The sequence below is a fragment of the Mus musculus genome, chromosome 16 (assembly GCF_000001635.26).
Source record: "Mus musculus strain C57BL/6J chromosome 16, GRCm38.p6 C57BL/6J".
Lineage (NCBI taxonomy): Eukaryota > Metazoa > Chordata > Mammalia > Rodentia > Muridae > Mus > Mus musculus.
Genome location: NC_000082.6, coordinates 21,823,263 through 21,841,812, shown reverse-complemented (window position 1 = coordinate 21,841,812; position 18,550 = coordinate 21,823,263). Strand labels below are relative to the sequence as shown.

At 44.0% G+C, this 18,550-nt stretch overlaps 1 protein-coding gene and 1 pseudogene across 1 annotated transcript in view; one reads left to right on the top strand and one right to left on the bottom strand.

Moving 5' to 3' along the window:
* Nucleotides 1–17,757, bottom strand: part of Map3k13 (mitogen-activated protein kinase kinase kinase 13) — a 109,384-nt gene extending 91,627 nt beyond the window's left edge. Inside the window, exon 1 of the mRNA XM_006522583.4 lies at nt 15,741–17,757. The gene's annotated coding sequence lies outside the window, so the exon portion shown is untranslated. The remainder of the gene's footprint in view (nt 1–15,740) is intronic.
* Nucleotides 236–792, top strand: Gm5962 (annotated as a pseudogene).
* Nucleotides 17,758–18,550: the final 793 nt, after the last annotated feature.

Here is an 18,550-nt window from a genome sequence, read left to right as displayed (position 1 = left end):
GGTGATGGTTTCACAGGTGGATGTTAAAAAACACATCTAAGACACTGACTGCTCTTCCAGAGGCCCTGAGTTCAATTCCCAGCAACCACACAGTGGCTCACAACCACATGTAATGGGATCCGATGCCCTCTTCTGGTGTGTCTGAAGACAGCTACAGTGTACTCATATAAATAAATAAAAATAAGTAAATAAATGGAAGTGTTGCTGTTATTAAAAAAAAAAAATTGGGTCCCGAATCTGGATTCATCTGACACCAGCCTCCTCCACCATGCCGCCCAAGTTCAACCCCAATGAGATCAAAGTCGTGTACTTGAGGTGCACCGGAGGCAAGGTCGCAGCCACATCTGCTTTGATCCCTAAGATCAGTTCTCTGGGTCTGTCTCCATAGAAAGTTGGCGATGACATTGCCAAGGCTACTGGTGACTGGAAAGGTCTCAGGGTTACAGTGAAACTGAGCATCCAGAACAGACAGGCCCAGACTGAGGTGGTGCCCTCTGCCTCTGCCCTGATCATCAAAGCCCTCAAGGCACCACCAAGAGACAGGAAGAAGCAGAAGAACATTAAACACAGTGGGAACATTACTTTTGATGAGATTGTCACCATTGCCCGGCAGATGAGACACCGGTCTTTGGCTAGAGAACTTTCGGGAACTACCAAGGAGATCCTGGGTACCGCACAGTCTGTGGGCTGCAATGTGAATGGCTGCCACCCTCATGACATCATCGATGATATCAACAGTGGTGCAGTGGAGTGCCCAGCTAGTTAAGAAGCAACAAGAAAATATTTCAATAACAGATTATCTGATAAAAAATAATAATTGGGAACAACTATGGTCCAAGACAATTTTTGTAAATAATATTACAATGTACTTTACAGTTCACAGAGTTCGTAGATAGGATGACATGAGTTCTATATTATATGTAAGAAAGGAAGGCCCTGATGAGGTCGGTTCATTAGCTGTGTCTGCATACTGTAGCATAGTGAAAACTGGACTTTTAATCTGTTCATAGCCTTTCCCACCGCCCTGCAGAGGAGTAAAAATTACAGAGGAACTTCTTTATTTTTGTGATACTGGTACTTAAGCTTTGTCCCCTAGCCTAGGCCTTGTTCATGCTGGGTAACCTTGTGCCACTGAGCAAGCTACACACCAGCCCTTAATGGTGAATTTTACAAAGTGGAAATCCAGCATTGAAAAGGCCAGTTTCTAGCATCGAGGAATTTTGATAAGGCAAGAAACTTCACTGCTAAGTTAGTGTGGCCAGAAGTATGTTGAGGTTGGAACATATTAGAAATTTGGGACAAGAAAAGTCTTCCCAGCATGAGATTTACAGAGCAAAGCACCTTGGTCCTTAGCGTCCCAGTAACCTCTCCTCGGTTACAGCTGAAAAAATTCCCATACCTCTGTCTCTTCAGTCACCTGGGGACTGAGAAGTCCCAGCTGAGACCAGGTTATCTTAGAGTGGTGCTCTTCGCTGTCCTTGGTTAGAGCAGATCCTTTGAAAACGATGCCTTGTGTGCCTTAGGGGAAAGCATCAGTCTAGTGAGAACCAAAAATGCTCGGATTGAGCCTCAGCAAGAGCTCTGAGAATGCGAGGGAAGGGGAAGGGAGGTGAGAGCCACTCTTCCTAGTCAAGACTACTCTCCGGATTTGCTTGTCTTTTGTAGTGGGAACAATGGCTGGTCCCTACATAAGCGCACCCTATCCTTAAGCAGCTGTGTGCTCTACCACTCCCAGTCTCACTGCCACCCTCTTAGCAAGGGCCTGGAACAACTCTTTCTTTTCTAATAGAATGATCATTCTGAGCAGGGTGGTTACAGTCAGTTATGATAGGAGGGTAGAGTGGAGCTGGTCTGTACAGGGGAAGGATTGGAGAAAATAGGCAGATGACAACAGGGACAGCTGTGCTGAGGTGCCCACACCAGGTACAACACTGCTGAGGCACATATTAGGACTTTCCATGTGTAAGGGCACAGTGCATTAGGTGTGGGGCTGCACACGTGCACACTTGGGAGGTGACACAGGAGGCTCAGAAGTTGATTGTCATCCTCGACTACAGAGTGAGTTTGAGGCTAGCTCAGGCTCCATGACACTCTGGCTCGAAAATATTTAAAAGCATCCTTCTGGTGAGATCATAGTGTACAAATACTTCAAAAAAAGAAAAGAAAGAAATAGAAGTCTTACAGATTATAAGACATAAACACTGAATCAAGGAAGTATGGACTCAGTTATAAAAATGTGTTTATACAACTCTCCACAAATAGGCTGTTACTGTGTAGAGTCACAATTAGTACTACTGCCCTCACTTTACAGTTAACAACAATAGCGGAGCAAAGAGGACAGTGTGCAAAAATCTCTCAAGAAAGATTATTTTAATATTCACTCCATAGTATAATTGATGCTATGTTCAGACAATATACTTACAACCAAGTAACAAGCCACAATGGAAAAGCTCTCGGTTTCCTGTCACATTCAGTCACTATGCCAAAATAAGGGAGACCTGTCTGTTTTAGTAACAGATAGAAACTGCTGGTGGCTAAAAACTACTTCTGCCCAAATGAATCCATAAGTTCTGACCTAATCTCAATATGGCTGAGGATTAAAGCTTGGCAGGTAACTTAAGTAAGAGATGGCAAAAACAGAGCAAAGTGTGCGAGAAGAGGACTCGGCAGTGTACAGATACCCTGGAAACCACACACAGAGGTTTCTGTAGCTGTCTTTTGCTACTTCATGGGTTCTTCTTTCTTCCACCCTTCTCCACCCTTTTTTCACCTTTTCAACCCCCAACACTAGCTAGGAGAAATAGAAAGGAAAGGGGGTGATGTTATCATTAGACGACGTCCTGCTGATTAACAATGTCGAGCTCCTTGGAACAAGTTTCATCTTTGCTGTCAGAATATCTAATTTATTCTTGCATAGGACTACTTAATAAACTGTGACCAACTGCAACCAACTGCAACCAACAACAACCAACAGCAACCAACCAACAACCCATAAACTTCTTGGTGCTCTAGCCTTTAAATACCTTCCTGAGAATTCTCCAGAATTCCAAATGTCACACAATCACAGAAACTATCTGTGGCTGGTAAAAATCACACACACACACACACACACACACACACACACACACACACACACACACACACACGTCTGCTGCTGGAGCACGAGGCAAATCATAGTCAGCTGCTGTGGGCAATCTGAAATCTACAAAGTAACAGAAGAGAAAGTCCTAGCAGAATTGATGCCTCTGTAGCAAAGGAGTGCAAACATGAAACAAAGAAGCACACCTTGCAAGTTTAGGTGGAAATCCAACACGTCTACCACGAAGGGAGCAGAGGGCAGCAGGTCAGCTCCTGGGGCCTGGGTACTTTAGAGACATAGAAACCACTGTGAGGTAAGTAGCGCTGGGTCTGGGAACACTTGCCACACCCTAGAGCCTCATTTTCAATTTTCCTTGATGCAAAATTCTTGGAATTTTCTTTGAAAATTATCTCCAAAGCCTCCATCCCAGGCACTCCCCTGTGCTGGCTAGCCTCCCTTGACTGTAACTGTCTCAGTCTGCCCATGCTCTTGCTGGAGAGGAAGAGCTAACTCACACTTCAGTGTGTGGCATAGCCCACTACAGGGCATATGAAGAAAGGAGCGATTTTAGAAAGATATTGAAAAGAATGTGGTTGGCACCGAGAAGAAGTAGATAATTTCACTTATTCACTCAGTAAAAAGCATGCTAGTCTGTGCTGGCAGCAAACTGAGATCCGTTAACAAACTAGTATGCAGCCCTGCCCTGAAAAAGCATGGTGTGTAGATCTGAGAACCTGGTTTCCTTAAGACATTTTTACACACAGAATTCAGGACAGGATGGAATTTTCCCTTGAACACTGAATTTTGGAGTTGTTCCCCTGCCATCTTCACTTTTTTTTTTTTTTTTTTTTTCTCATTCTGAGGCTGTTCTAAAAGGGAGAAGTGGAAGCCATTGCTCACACTTCTGTCACGGTCTCTGGTTGGTTGGTTGGTCCTGGCCTCTCTGACAGCGAATGAGCACTGGTCCATTGTACTGGCCTTCTCCTGCCTACACAAGTGTATCCCGGGACTGCCCGCTGTAGCGGTGGATTGGCTTGCTTCTATCCTGAGTGGACTTCAGCCAAAGGCTAACTTCATAGGGAACACCCCATTCTAGAAATAACAATGATAAATACTATGAGATGATATCAGACCTGAAATTTAAATCAGCAAGGCATGGTTCCACTGAAACCTACTCACAACGGAAGCACTGGCCTGGAAAAGACTCGATCTTAGCATAGTTTAGTCTATTAAATTACTCAGGGCTGTACTAAATACGTATCTTTGAAAAGTGTATCCTTTAGAGGACAGGCTGGTGTTTTAAAATGGCTCAGTATGTAAAGAGCCCTTCTGCTCAAGTGTGAGCGACAGAGCTCTGATTCCAGGACAACACAGCAGAGCCAGGAGTGGGTGTGTGGCTCTCTAGCCTTAGCCCTGTGGTGTAGGAGCAAGATGGTGGAGGGGCTCGCTGGTCACTAGTTCCGGGCTCAGTTAGAGGCCATGTCTCAAAGGAATAAGTTAGTAATAAAGGAAGTCACCCAAAGCTCTCCTCTGACCTCCACATGCACAACAAACATGTGTACCCGGATACAATGTCCCTTATACATGTATACACACACATGTACCCCCATACACATGTACACATACATGCATGCGCAGAATTCACACATTGCAAGACAAGCTGTGACTTAATAAAACCTTAAGTGTATTTTCCCAGAGGAGTGTAAACTGGTGCTCACTGCATAGCTGGGCTACGAAACAGTCACAGGTGATGGTGTGCATTTCTGAGACAGCACCACTACACGCTCCTACATGTAAGGCACATGCTTTTATTTCCCTGCACTTGCCTCATTGCATGCTGAGCCTAGTGAGATAATCCATTGCTGCCACCTACTGTAAACCAGAAAAATATTCTTGAAATACTTTCACATTTGAAAGGGAAAGTGCAATGTTGCTGGAATTGCTCAGGAATCATTTTGTCAGAGAAGCGAGTTAACCTCTAGCTAAAGTATCCCAGAATCCTGAAAGGCAATCAATAAGACAATAGGCAAAATAGTAAAGTAAGCCACACAGAAGAGCATCAAATGGCTTTGTTAAGGTATATTCTGTTAAGTTCACACAAGCTCTGCTTTACATCCATGCAGAAACATGAACCTGTTCTTCTGTACTGAGGAAGTCACTCCCAGCACGCACTCTTCCCTCTCTGACCCCGGCTGTGGCTCCATCGTGGACAGCGGCTTTCCCAGCAGATGGGCTGCACTTCAGATGGCCTGAAACTGAAGAAAAGGGGGAAGAAGAGACTCCTGCCTCCTCCTCCAGCCAGGGCTACATCTCAGAGTCAGCACCAGGTCTGAATGAAAGGGCTAAACAACTCAGTCCAGGGACAGTTTCCATGAAAACCACATGGTGATATTTTTAGAGAAGACAAAGAACTCCTTCATGACTTGAAAATGAGTGTGGGTAAGTATGTTACAATGGATATATATATCCAACGAACCAAAGAGGGAGTTTATTTGGAGGAATTTATAAAATTGACAAAATGTAAAAAGAAACAGCTTGTACAATTGTGAGTTCAATAATTATTAAGATAAAGAGATAAATTTGAGATGGTATGGAAGTGGGAAGGATCTGAGAAGAGTTAGGTTAGGGGAGAAGAAAACATAATGAAAATATGTTGTATGAAAAACCTGTTAATTAAAAAGAATCATTAATGTGGATAAATGTAGGAATGAGATGAACAAGGAAAAGGCCCACCTACCAGTTAAGTTACAGATGAAAAGATAGAAAGCTCATAAGAAAAATGTTCAATTTAAACATTAGTTAAAGAAATGGAAATAAAGCAAGATGCCACTTCCTGCTTGCAAAGGGTTTGAGATCCTTTTATTTTGTTGATATGGCAACAACCTCCGTTTGAAAGTCTGAGGAAACAGGTGTGCACACAGTGCCTCTGGCAGTAGGCATAACGTGACAATGTCCTTTAAGGAGCTTAAAGAAACAGTGTTATTGTTTTGAGATTTCGTCTCAAGTTTCCCAGGCGGGCCTCAAACTAGCTGCACAGCCTGGGACGACCTTGAACTCTGAAAGGAGAGACCGAGGAAGTAATTACTGAATGGCAGATCATGTTCCCAACTGGTAGATGGGACCTATCCCACGTCCCACTGTCATGTGAGACAGAGAGCTGGTCTGTCTGCCCCACTCACTGTCCTTTTCCACTTGCACACCAGCTGGTGGACATGAGGCAGAGCATCTTGCACACAGATCTTCTGCTGAGGTCAGACTGGCCGCATGCACACACATGCCCAGTTGTTTCTAGAGTCGCAGCACACTGCACTACTCACAGTGAGTGGATATGTTTACCCATCTGATTTTGATTGTCCCATTTCCATTCGTTAAAATATCCCAGTGGCAGCCATCCACCAACAGCAAACTAGAGGAAAAAGTAAGAGGACGCCGCAGTGGTGTTTGGGTAGAGAAGCTGCCTTGGGCAAGGCACCAGTGTCACCCCATGAGTAGACTCCCATGAGCATGTGCAGGACTCGCTTCTTCCTATCAACAGGGTAAGATCAACATGACTACGGATACATAACTATCACTGTCATCAAAACCATGTCACCTGTCTGCCACCTCTCTCTTTCTCGCACAGTAGCTACAAGGAAGCATGTGGCCATGTTGAAGGGTTCCACATGGCAAGGATATGTGGGGTGATCTCTATGAGCTGAGGGTAGACTTCCTCACTTGGCAGGAAACAAGGAGGTGGGAGAACAGAAGTTCTTAGTCTGATAACCACAAGCCAGAGTCATAGGAACTGAATTCATTACTTGCCACAAATCCCTTAGACCTCCAGGGGAGAAGGAATTCAGCCCTGGCACCTGTCTTTACTAAGGCTGTCAGAACACTTCTGTAGAGGGTATAGCTATGCCACACCCCATAAGTGAGGTGATAAATGTATATTTTTAAGCCAGTAAGTTGTGATAATGGTGGTATATAGAATTTTTCATAGCATCCCACCTACAGACAACTTGGTTTACACCTACAGAAAGCATCTAAATCCCCCCTGAGGTATGTTTAACAAAGACTGAATAGCATAGTACATTGCCCCCTTTTAGTACAAAACCCAGAAATACATAACAACTGTCCTGCCTGGTTATGCAGGTCCACCTGGGCTAGAAACCTGGAATCAGGAGTAACCATCATACCCTGTACCTCACGGCAGAGAAGGAATTCAAAAGATGCCAGAGGCACAGTCTCTGACTTCCGATATGCTTCGTCTTGTCTGCCGTTGCTACTGAATTCAGGTTTATGCCCGGGTGCATCTGCTCAGCATGTTTGTTAGGAGTTTCTATTATCCCTATTAAAAGGATTAATGCACCATGCTATTACAATTTAGATGCCATCACAGGCAACACTGAAGCTCCGTCGACATCTCCTCTTGCTCACTTCAGCCTCCGGGTACCATCAGACGAACAGACTCCTCCAGTACACGCTCTTGCTCTGATACCCAGTGCACATGGTTGCAACCTCTAAGACCAGGAGCCAAAGCAGACCTTGCCGCTTACTGATTCACTGGGATACTTCGTTACAGTGAAACAAAGTTCACTAACAGAGCACAACCTTATTTGGAAACAGCACTATTTCAGCAATAGAGCATTATACTGGGTAAGTCCTGTCCCAGTGCAAGGTGAGAGGAGAGTACACGCTGAAGCTCTGAAGTCTGTAAGCGAATTTCTCACAATGCTTAGGGCACACATGTCTGGCCTTCCTCGTTTGTGCTGCCACTCCCTTAACATTCGCTCCGGGTCCTTTTTCTCCCTACCTACTACCCTACACAACCCTGCTGTTTCCTGAATTTGAAGAGTTGCCTCATACTTTATTAAATATAACAAGCCATTGATGACTATAAACTGCAGATTTTGTTCCAGACTTCTATTTTGTACTAAAACAAAACAAAACAAAACAAAAAAGCAAAAGACCCTTTTGTAAACACGTAATTTACATCCTTAGCCTGCTGTTGCACCTTCAGTAAGACAAGTGCTGACCCATGTAAGTACCAGCCACAACAATTCCAGTGACATCTCTATTGTCTGCAGTGCCCCCTGGTGCAGCTTCCTAATACAATAAAGTGCCTCCCTAGCCCTTACCAACATGGTTAGAATTTTTTAAATTAAGGGTCATAAAACATCCATAATTTTCACCAAATTAGTTTTTCTTTTGAGACAAGGGTTCACAATGCAGCCCAAGCTAGCCTTGAACCAAGCTTGTGATCCTCCTGCCTCTGTTTTCTGAGTGTTGGGATTACCATCACACATACTATCACACCTGCATCTCCATCGATTCTGAACAGTGCTCTGCATGGGTTCAGCCTGCCAGGTCATTTATATGATTCTAGAATACTTTGCAAAGAAAGGGCAGTCTATATTTGTTTTTTTTCCTAGTAGAATAACTTAATATATATGTATATGTGTATATGTATATATATTCATTTGTATACAATTGTGTATGTGAATATACGCCGTGTGTGTATGTGTGTGTGTGTTTGTGTGTTTGCACACCATGTATGTACATGGCCAGGGAGCATCCGGTGCTCTGGCGCTGAAATTAGAGGTGTGAACTGGAAACTATATTCAGGTAGGTCCCTTGGAGGAGCTGTGAGTGTTCTTATCAGCTGAGCTGTCTCCCCAGGAGCCCCCACACCCATTTCTATGTTTCTTAAGTACATTGTTTGAAATCTCGGTTCTTCAGCCTTTCCCAGAAGAAAATATCCTGGTAGATCTCTCTGCAGTTTCTTGAAGCGGCCATGAAGGCCTCTTGCGAATCACTTTACAGACAATAGAATGCAGGTAGCCTTTCCCTGGCATCTCCATAACTTATGTTTGCATGTATGTGTCTCTGTAGGTGTATGTGCATATGCTTAGAAGCCAGAAAAGGGTCCAGGGTGTCTGTCCGCCTCGGAGCTGGGTTTGCAGGCATTGCAAGGAGATCTGACTTGTTAAAAGTGGGTGCTGCGATCGAAATTCCAGATCAAGCACTGAGCTCTCTCTGCCAAACCTCAATTAGCATGTAGCTTGTTTGGAGGGGTTTGGTTTGGGTCCTGGGGACTGAGCCCAGGGACCTTGCACCCGCTAAGAATTCATATCATCATTGAGCCGTACACCCTCTGCATCCCGGTGACTGACTGCCTGTGGCCTTCCCTTGATGAGTGTGTTCCCTAGTTTGTGACTCCCTTGTGATTTGGAGACCTGAGAGAAAACATAAACATGCTGGACACTTGTCACCCCCTGGCCTCCACTCTCCCACCACCCCCATCATGTCATTAAATTCTGAATGCTGGAAAGACAGTGGGAAGTCAGCCTGGGATGGATTGGACTGTCTATGCTGATTATAAGAAATGCTTACAGCTGGGTGTGGTGGCCCAGGCCTTTAATCCCAGCACTTGGGAGGCACAGGCAGGGGAAGCTCTACAAGTTCAGGGCTAGCCTGGTCTACATATTGAGTTCTAATACAGCCAAGGTTATGCAAAGAGATTCTGTTTAAAACAAAACAAAAAACAAAACAAGAGGCAAGAACTGCTTGGGAGAGGAGAGGGTTTCCCAGTGTTGGGTTGTGAGAGACCTTTCCCTGCAGTGCCCAGCAGCCCCCACTGCCTGTGCTGGGTGCCCTGCTACCTAGCATCTGCTCTTAAGGCCAGCCACAAACTGGCTTTCAAGTTCTAAAGTGTACTCTGTGTGGCTATCCTGCCTCTGCCTGTCTGTCCAGGTGCTTTTCTGGCCCACTAGGAACGGTGTTTACTCTGCCTTGTGTGCACTGAGAGGTAGGGAAAGCGCTGACCTACGCCTCCCAGGTGCTCCATAATTGTCTTTGATGTTCGCAGACTATCTTGTGTAAACGGCTTCTGCTAAGTTTGTGTTGCCAGTGTGTTTTGAAATTAATTTTACCAGACTGATCACACCACTTTGCTATGGAAACCACTCTCACAACAGAGCACTCAAGATTTAATCTTTAAACAGTATGGCTGAAGTAGTATATTGCTGGGATACAGCCACATTGATTGTTTTATGAGGAAGGCAGAGTGAGAAATTATCATCTCATTTTCCAGAATAAAAAAGCCAGGGCAGAATCGGATGGTTAAGTGGAGTTTGATGTATGAGAGTGCACGTGCATACATACGTAAATAATTTGAGCATATGCATATGTTTGCATATACACATACTTTGGTAGCAAGGGGGGGCATTATGCTGTCTAGTAAGCTTTAGTCAGATGACATTTCCATATCTGGCTGTTAGTATTCTATATTCAGGAGAAGCTATTATCTATTATCGTGGGTTTTTTTTTTTTTTTTTTGAATCAGGGTCTTGTTATATAGCCCAGGCTAGCCTCATCCCTTAACCTTCCTGCTGCTGGAATCACAAACATGTTCTGTAATCTTCAACTAGCAATTTTAAGTTATTTAAAAATACAAAATTTTCAAAGTATGATTTTAAAAATACAAACCAGAGATCTGGGCATGGTGATTGACACTGTAATCCCAGCACTGGGGAAGATGGGACATGTAGATTGCCGTAGGGTCAGCCTGAGCTACATAGTCAGTCCCAAGGCTACCTGGGAACATCACAAAGAGGGAGAGAAAAGGGGAAAAAAATGTACGAGCCTGTGGGTAGGGAAGAGGGCTGAGAAATGCCCTCATGTGGATGCTCTCCGAGGAAGGGCGTGACCTGGCCACTGCAGTCATGACCTCACAGCTGCTGTGGCTCCTGCACGGAGCAGTCAGTCATGGGTCAGGGAGGGGCACACACATCCCTACCCACCCTGGGAAACCACTGACAAGTGGCGGATGCTGGGAAGGGTGTCACTGTCTTCAGGTACAGCCACATGTGACCCTAATGCACACCAATGGACAGCGCCACACTGCACATGCTCAAGCAGACAGTCCTGGCTACACTCAGGAGTTAGCCACAAAACAAAAGACATGAAGGTGAGAAAGGGACTCATAGGGAAGGAGTGGCTGGGGGCGGGGGCGGGGGGGATGGGGCAGGGTCAGGGGTGGAGGCTGAGGCGGAGTGGGGTAAGGTGGGGGTGGGGAGGGATAAGACTGAGAGAATCAGAACGCAATATATGCATGCATGAAACTGCCAGACTAAATCCAATATTATAGAAAAACAAATGACATTAAATGTACCTCAAGCTATTATAATGCCCTTATATATTATGTCTTCATATATTATAATGCCCTCAAATATTATAACCCACTCATATATTATAATGCCTTCATATATAATGCCCTCACATATTGTAATGCCCTCTTATGCTATAATGCCCTCATATATTATAATGCCCTCATATGTTATAATGCTCTCATACATTATAATGCCCTCATATGTTATAATGCCCTCACATGTTATAATGCCTTCATATGTTATAATGCCTTCATATATAATGCCCTCACATATTGTAATGCCCTCTTATACTATAATACACTCATATATTATAATGCCCTCATATATCATAATGCTCTCATACATTATAATGCCCTCATATGTTATAATGCCTTCACATATTATAATGCCCTCATATATTTCATGCCCTTTAACTTTATTCACTTCCTGTGTTCCTTCCGATGTACACACTATTTATTTGCTAAGATCTCATTCTGTGAAGTTGATAAGCTACGAGCCAGATGAGGTTCAGGTAAGTGTGTCTGGTTTTCCTTGTCTCCTTTCTGCCTACATATTATATAGAAAGAACAAGACAAATGGCAGTCTATCCTCCACAAGACTTCAATCGTGGTCAGCATGAGCAGGAAGAACACAGCGATTAAATCAGAGATGAGTCAGAGACCAGGTGCCAAGGAAACCAAGACTTACACAGCTGTGGTCTCAATGCTGGAGAGCAACTAGGAGCTAGAGCCATAGGACTCAGAGGCCAGAGGGAAGCAAAGGGTTAACAATCTGGGCAGGACAGGGTCAGTCAAACGAAGGCTCCAGATGGAAGAAATGATTCTGTGGTCGCTGGGAAATGCTATGCAAACCACTTATTAAAAACATTAACATATTAAAGCCTAGAGAGGCCATAAACATATACTCTCGCTTCTTTCTTGCTTCTTTTTTTTTTTTAAATCTGCCTCAAAGCAGACATGATTCTTTTTTTTTTTAAATTAGGTATTTTCCTCATTTACATTTTCAATGCTATCCCAAAGGTCCCCCATACCCACCCACCCCCAATCCCCTACCCACCCACTCCCCCTTTTTGGCCCTGGCGTTCCCCTGTACTGGGGCTTCTTTTTTTAAAGCTCATTTCTTTTTACTTAGCTCTTCTTGTGTCCTGCTCAAGACACCTTCCCCTCAAAACCACTTTCCTGCACTCTCTTTCCACAGCGTCGTGGCTCAGTTTATCTATGAACTGCATCTTTTTAGTGTATGGCATGCAAGAGGGTGAGTTCTCTGCTCTCCTCTTCCTCTCGCTCTGCACAGAGCAGGACGGTGCTCTTCTCAGCAAGCTGACAACCTAGGTTTGAGTTCCAGACCCACAGAGTGGAAGGAAAGAACTGACTCCTGTAAGCTGTCCTCTAATCTGTACATGCATCTTGGCACATTCATGAGTGTGACACACACAGACACACACACACACATACTTTTTAATGATTAGTGAATCTTAAAAAAAAGGAAGTTCTAGAGATCTGTCCCACAATGTGGACATACTATTTCTAAGCTGTACATTTAAAATTGGTATTAAGTTGGTAAATTTCATGACCTGTTTATTAGCAACTAAATTTTTTTTACTTCACAAAAAATTATTATAAACTCTAAAAACAACAAAAAGTATGCTGAAGTCATTTTTTAATCTATCAGACTGGCTAAAGCCTAATAATACACTTGGCAGGGCACTGGGGCTGATGTCTTTATTGCTAGGGCCCCACAAACTGGTATCGTCTTTCTGGAGGACAATCGGACGTCTGCAGCATCTTTTGATAATGATTTGAACCATAAGAACTTCATCATTGTTTGTAACAGGAAACAACCAAACGCCCAACTTTACGAGATTGCTTCTATTCAGTCCAACCATACAGTATAATAAAACACAACTATTTAAAAATGAAGGTGTTCTCTAAGTATTATTAGCAAGACATAGTCAACATATATGAAAAATTCAAAACAGAACGCAAGTGTCCTGTGGGGAAAGAAAGCACTTCTGTGTTTCCTTTCGCATGCAGTGAGGTCATGGAGCAGGGAGCACAGGACACAGCAGGTCATGGAGCACAGGACACAGCAGGTCATGGAGCACAGGACACAGCAGGTCATGGAGCACAGGACACAGCAGGTCATGGAGCACAGGACACAGCAGGTCATGGAGCACAGGACACAGCAGGTCATGGTGCACAGGACACAGCAGGTCATGGTGCACAGGACACAGCAGGTCATGGAGCACAGGACACAGCAGGTCATGGTGCACAGGACACAGCAGGTCATGGTGCACAGGACACAGCAGTGGTTTAGGGCTTTCACGAGACTCAAAGCATCCTGGATGGGACTGGATGAGTGAGAAGACTTCCGCATGGACCTTTTTATGTGCTGGTGGTGGTGGTCTTAGAATCATGTGACTCTATCAGTTATTTTAAAAAGAATGTTTAGAATCAATTTTAATGATACCAGGGGACATTAATCTCTTTGTAGAACTATTTCCCAAGTGTCTATTCCCACAGCCAGGCAATACGATGGGTATTGATGATGCAGCACTGAACAAGATAATGCTCTTGCCCTCTTAAAATTCACATTCTACGGGAGAAAGACCAAATATACAAGTGTGTACACATATACACATATATGCACACTTCTTTATCTGTATAAAACAATGTCCTACTGGACATTGAACAAAACAAAACAGCAAGTCCTGGCAAAGGGAGAGGAGTAGTTTGGAGGGCAGGAGTGGGGGCGGCGCCCTGCAGGGCACTCTTCCAGGCTGCTAGGAGGAAGTTTTGGCGGCTACAGAATGAGCCAACCTGGGAAAAGATCTCTCCAGGCAGCAAAGGCCCCAAGGTAGAAGCAAGCCTGCTATAACCAAGAAACAGCAGAACCTTGTGTGTAGCTGGAGTGAACTGAAGAGAGGGGTTATGGGGTTGGTATACACACACACACACACACACACACACACAAACACAACACACACACCCCGGAGCTAGACTGAGTCACCTTAGAGGGCGCTGCAATGGCATGAATGTTAGGTGACTCGGAGATATATAAGAAGCTGGCAGGGGTGTCTGAAAATTTCCAAAAGAGCTTGGCTTTTTGAAATTAGCAAAGAATTCTGGTTAAGATCCATACGCCGACACACACTTGTCTGGCTCCAGGTGGCTAAAAGACTGACCCAGCCAGGAAACAGCTGCTTCCCCATCAGTCTGGCTTCTTTCCAAAGACTTCTACTCCCTCCCCAGTCTCGCTTCATGAACCAACAACTAACCAAATAACTTCTCCCAAGAAACTTTATTGCCTTAAGGAAGTTAGCAGGCCAGGAGCCTAGAATCACTGGGATTCAGCAATCTAAAGGGTGAACAAAGTTTCACTTCAGTACAGTCCTAGACCCTACTTAGAACAACATGTCCTGAGCTCTCATCCCACCAGGACCACGTCTGGTTCCCACTCGGCACACAGCAGCAAGAAGCAGGCTTGGAAATAAACTGTCGCTAAGGTCTGAGATGAAGTCAGGGAAGCCCAGCAAGCGTCTACATAAAAAATTTCAACCTTTACCAATGGCTGGTGGGGTTACTGGCTAAGAGCTCTAGCTTCTAACTCATACATTAACCATGTCAAAGTATAAATCCTTATTCAAAAATCATACAAGTATCATGCATCAGTTTTTTAAAATATTTATTGTAGTAAGAAGAAAACAGAAAATCTCAACCCTTCCAACACCAAATGTAGCCCTAAAATCCTTGCATCTACACTCAAGAGGCCAGCATGTTTGTGTGCCAATGTGCGGTTCCCAAAATTCTAATCTGAAGACAAGGGCAATGGGAGCAGCACTAATTTATTACACACACACACACACACACACACAAACACACCATATGCTTCATATACTATAAGCATATCATATCAGACTGGGATTTCTGCCTGAAAAATCAGTACAGATGTCAAAGTCCTACAATCTCTCTGTCACATCACATTAAGTCTCAGGACCTGTGGCTTCCATCCACTTCACTCTGCTGCCGCATTCTAGGTTCCCAGCCTCTTTTGTGTTTTAAGCACCACTCTCTCTCGTTCCTTTCATTTTTTTTGAATATAAAAATTTCTACCTCAATCGGCTCAGAGAGATATCTACTAACACATGCCTTAAGCAACTGTAAGGAACATAGGGTGAATTCTAAGCACGATTTGGAAATGCTCAATCTCCAGGCACGGGGTATAAGTCCATTCCCATTTGTTTTCAGCTGTAAACACTTCCACTCAACATAAGACATTAAGATCTTTTTGTTCAATCAGGACCAGTTTGAGTAGAATATTCGCTTTGGATTTTTATGGCTTCTCTTTTCATTTTAAAGAACAAAGCCATTTGTGAAGTGCTGAAACTTCCTAAGCAGGTCTAGTATAGAAGACTCAAAACCATTCAGAACTTGATTTAATCTTATGGAAATTATTCTTGCAATTGTTATATATTAAAATGCCACAAAAGTTAAAAAACAGAAACTACTTACGGCATGCTGAAGTCTGGACAGACAACCTGAAACTACAGGCAGCCAACTATTCCCTCGGATTAAACTTTGTCCCCTGCCTGGCTGTTTCTGGATCAAGTTCACACAGAGACATGTTTGCAGTGGCCTTGGAGGCTACCGCCCTACAGGCCAGGTAGGAGGGGTTGTTCCTTTAACTCCTGCGACTCAGCAGCATCCCAAAGGTCAAGTTCAATGTGTGTAAAGACAAAAGTAGTAAGGACTAGGGGAAGCCCGAGAACTCTCATTACTCCTGGTGGCTGGGTTTGGGTTTCCATGCGTTCCAGGGTGGGAGGAGTACAGTCCTCAGAGCTCCAAGGATCTTGATTCTTATTTCAATGCAAGTGCCTCCTCCTCCTTGGAGTCGCTTGGTTGTGCAATCACAGCGGAAAGGCCTGAAGCTTGCTTCTGTGTTTGCACACCATCGGCTCCCTCTTCACACCTCGTTTTCTAGGGATATAATAATGCAGGATAGCTTGTAGATGTCATTGAGTTCTCTTAATTCAATGCTGTGTCCTTTGCCTGTAGGCTTTCCCTCCTGAATTGCTAGTCCTCACCAGGAGCCCCTCCAGGAATAGCCACCTATTATGGGCTACATGTGCTAACTACTCTAGGAACATTATATTTTCTCTCCCAGAAAAATACATGTTGGAATCTTTAGCTTTTCTTGACTCTCTCTCTGCATATAACTTGGCTTCCTCACATCCTGGTGAGTCTCTGCAATGAGCAGAATGTGATGTCCCCATTACTAGAACCTGTAAAAATTACTTTATACAAGGGACTTTGTACATGTGATTGAGTTTAAGAATGGTGAAATGACATTATCCACCAGTCCAATCTAGTCACAAGACTGTTATCAGCCGGGCAGTGGTGGTGCATGCCTTTAATTCCAGCACTTGGGAGGCAGAGGCAGGCAGATTTCTGAGTTCGAGGCCAGCCTGGTCTACAGAGTGAGTTCCAGGACAGCCCGGGCTACACAGAGAAATCCTGTCTCGAAAAGAGAGAGACAGAGAGAGACAGAGAGACAGAGACAGAGAGACAGAGAGAGAGAGTTAGTTATCAGTTCGAACTCTTCCCGGCTATGATTAGAAAGAGTCCCTGTGAGGACTCCACTAATCCCTGCTGGCTTTAAGGTGAAGAGGTACAATCTATGGGCTGCAGGTGGACTTAAGCAGCACAGAAACAGAGCCTCTAAGAAGGTCTGAAGCCCTGGAAATACTTGTTTTTAAGCCCAGTGAGACCTACCCTAATCTACAATCTTAATTTATTTCTTAAATCGTGTATGTGCATTCGTTTCTGTGGGAAGGCATGTGAACGTACATGCAGGTGCCATGGAAGCCAGAGGCATCAGGTGCCCTGGCATTGGAGTAAGAGGTGATCATGAGCTACCTGACACCTAAGCTAGCAAATGAACTAGGGTCCTCTGAAAGAGCAGCAGGTCCTTTTGCACTGAGCCATCTCTCCAGCTCCCTAATCTGTAGTCATTTAGACCATAAGTTTGTGATAATTTTTGTAGACTAGAAAAATAACATAGGTAACTTGATTTCAATATATTCAATATATTCTATTCAAGGCTGAATAGAATAGTCTAAGATGTCTGATAAAGGAAAAATATTAAAACTATAAAAAAGATATCCTTGGCTTAGAAGTAAACACTGTTTTTGCTTTTTAATGCATTATATTCAAATTAGTTGATCCCCAAGTCTTTGCCCACACAAACTGTTTAACATCAGTGTAGTGGTAGATTGAGTAGATTTGGCCCTCATAGATTCATGTGGTTGAATGCTTGGCCATAGTGGGTAACAGTATTAGGAAGTGTGGCCTTATTGGTAGAAATGTGTCACTGTCACCATCACTGTCATGTCACTGTCACCCTGAAGGCAGACTTTAAGGTCTCCTAAGCTCAGGCCCTGCCCAGTGCTGAAGACAATCTCCTCCTGGCTGCCTTCAGATCAAGATGTAGAACTCTCAGCTCTTACAGCACCATGTCTGCCCACATACTGCCATGCTTCCTACCATGATGATAATGGTCTGGACCTCTGAACCTGTAAGCCAGCCACAATTAAATGTTTCCTTTGTAAGAGTTGCTGTGGCTGTGGTGTCTCCTCACAGCAGCAGAACACTAACTGAGACATTCTGTGCCTCACTCTGCTCTCCTCTGTGAGCTCTGGTCTAGTCACAGCTAAGACAAGAAGAGGGATGGCTTTCGAACACACGCAAATACGATGGTGGTTTGAATGAAGAGTGACACATTGAAACGCTTGGTCCCCAGGGAGGGCACTACTGAAAGGATTTGGGGGGCAGCCTTGTTGGAGGAAGTGTGTTACTGGAGGTGGGCATTGAGGTTTTCAAAAGCCCAAGCCAGTCTTAGTGGCTCTCTCTTGCTGCCTGTGGATCTGAATACAGAACTCTCAGCTCCTTTTCCAACACTATATCTGCCTGCATGCCACCACACTTCTTGCCATGATCATAATGGACTAAATTTCTGAAAGTATAAGCCAGCCCCAACTGGATACTTTCTTTTATAAGAGTTGCTAAGGTCATGGTGCCTCTTCACACTCAATTTCATTCAGCACAGGAGAGATAGTAATTTTTTTTAAATGGTATCATCTTAATCAATATTTTAACTTTAATTTGGTAAAATTCAAAATATTATATAAGACAGTGCTGTGAAGTTATGGGGAAATAACGGAAGCTAAACTGGTAGAACCACTCTGGAAAACAAATGGACACATGATGAACACACTGACCCTTTCATCAAGCAATAACTAAAGCCACATTTTTCCATGTAAGCA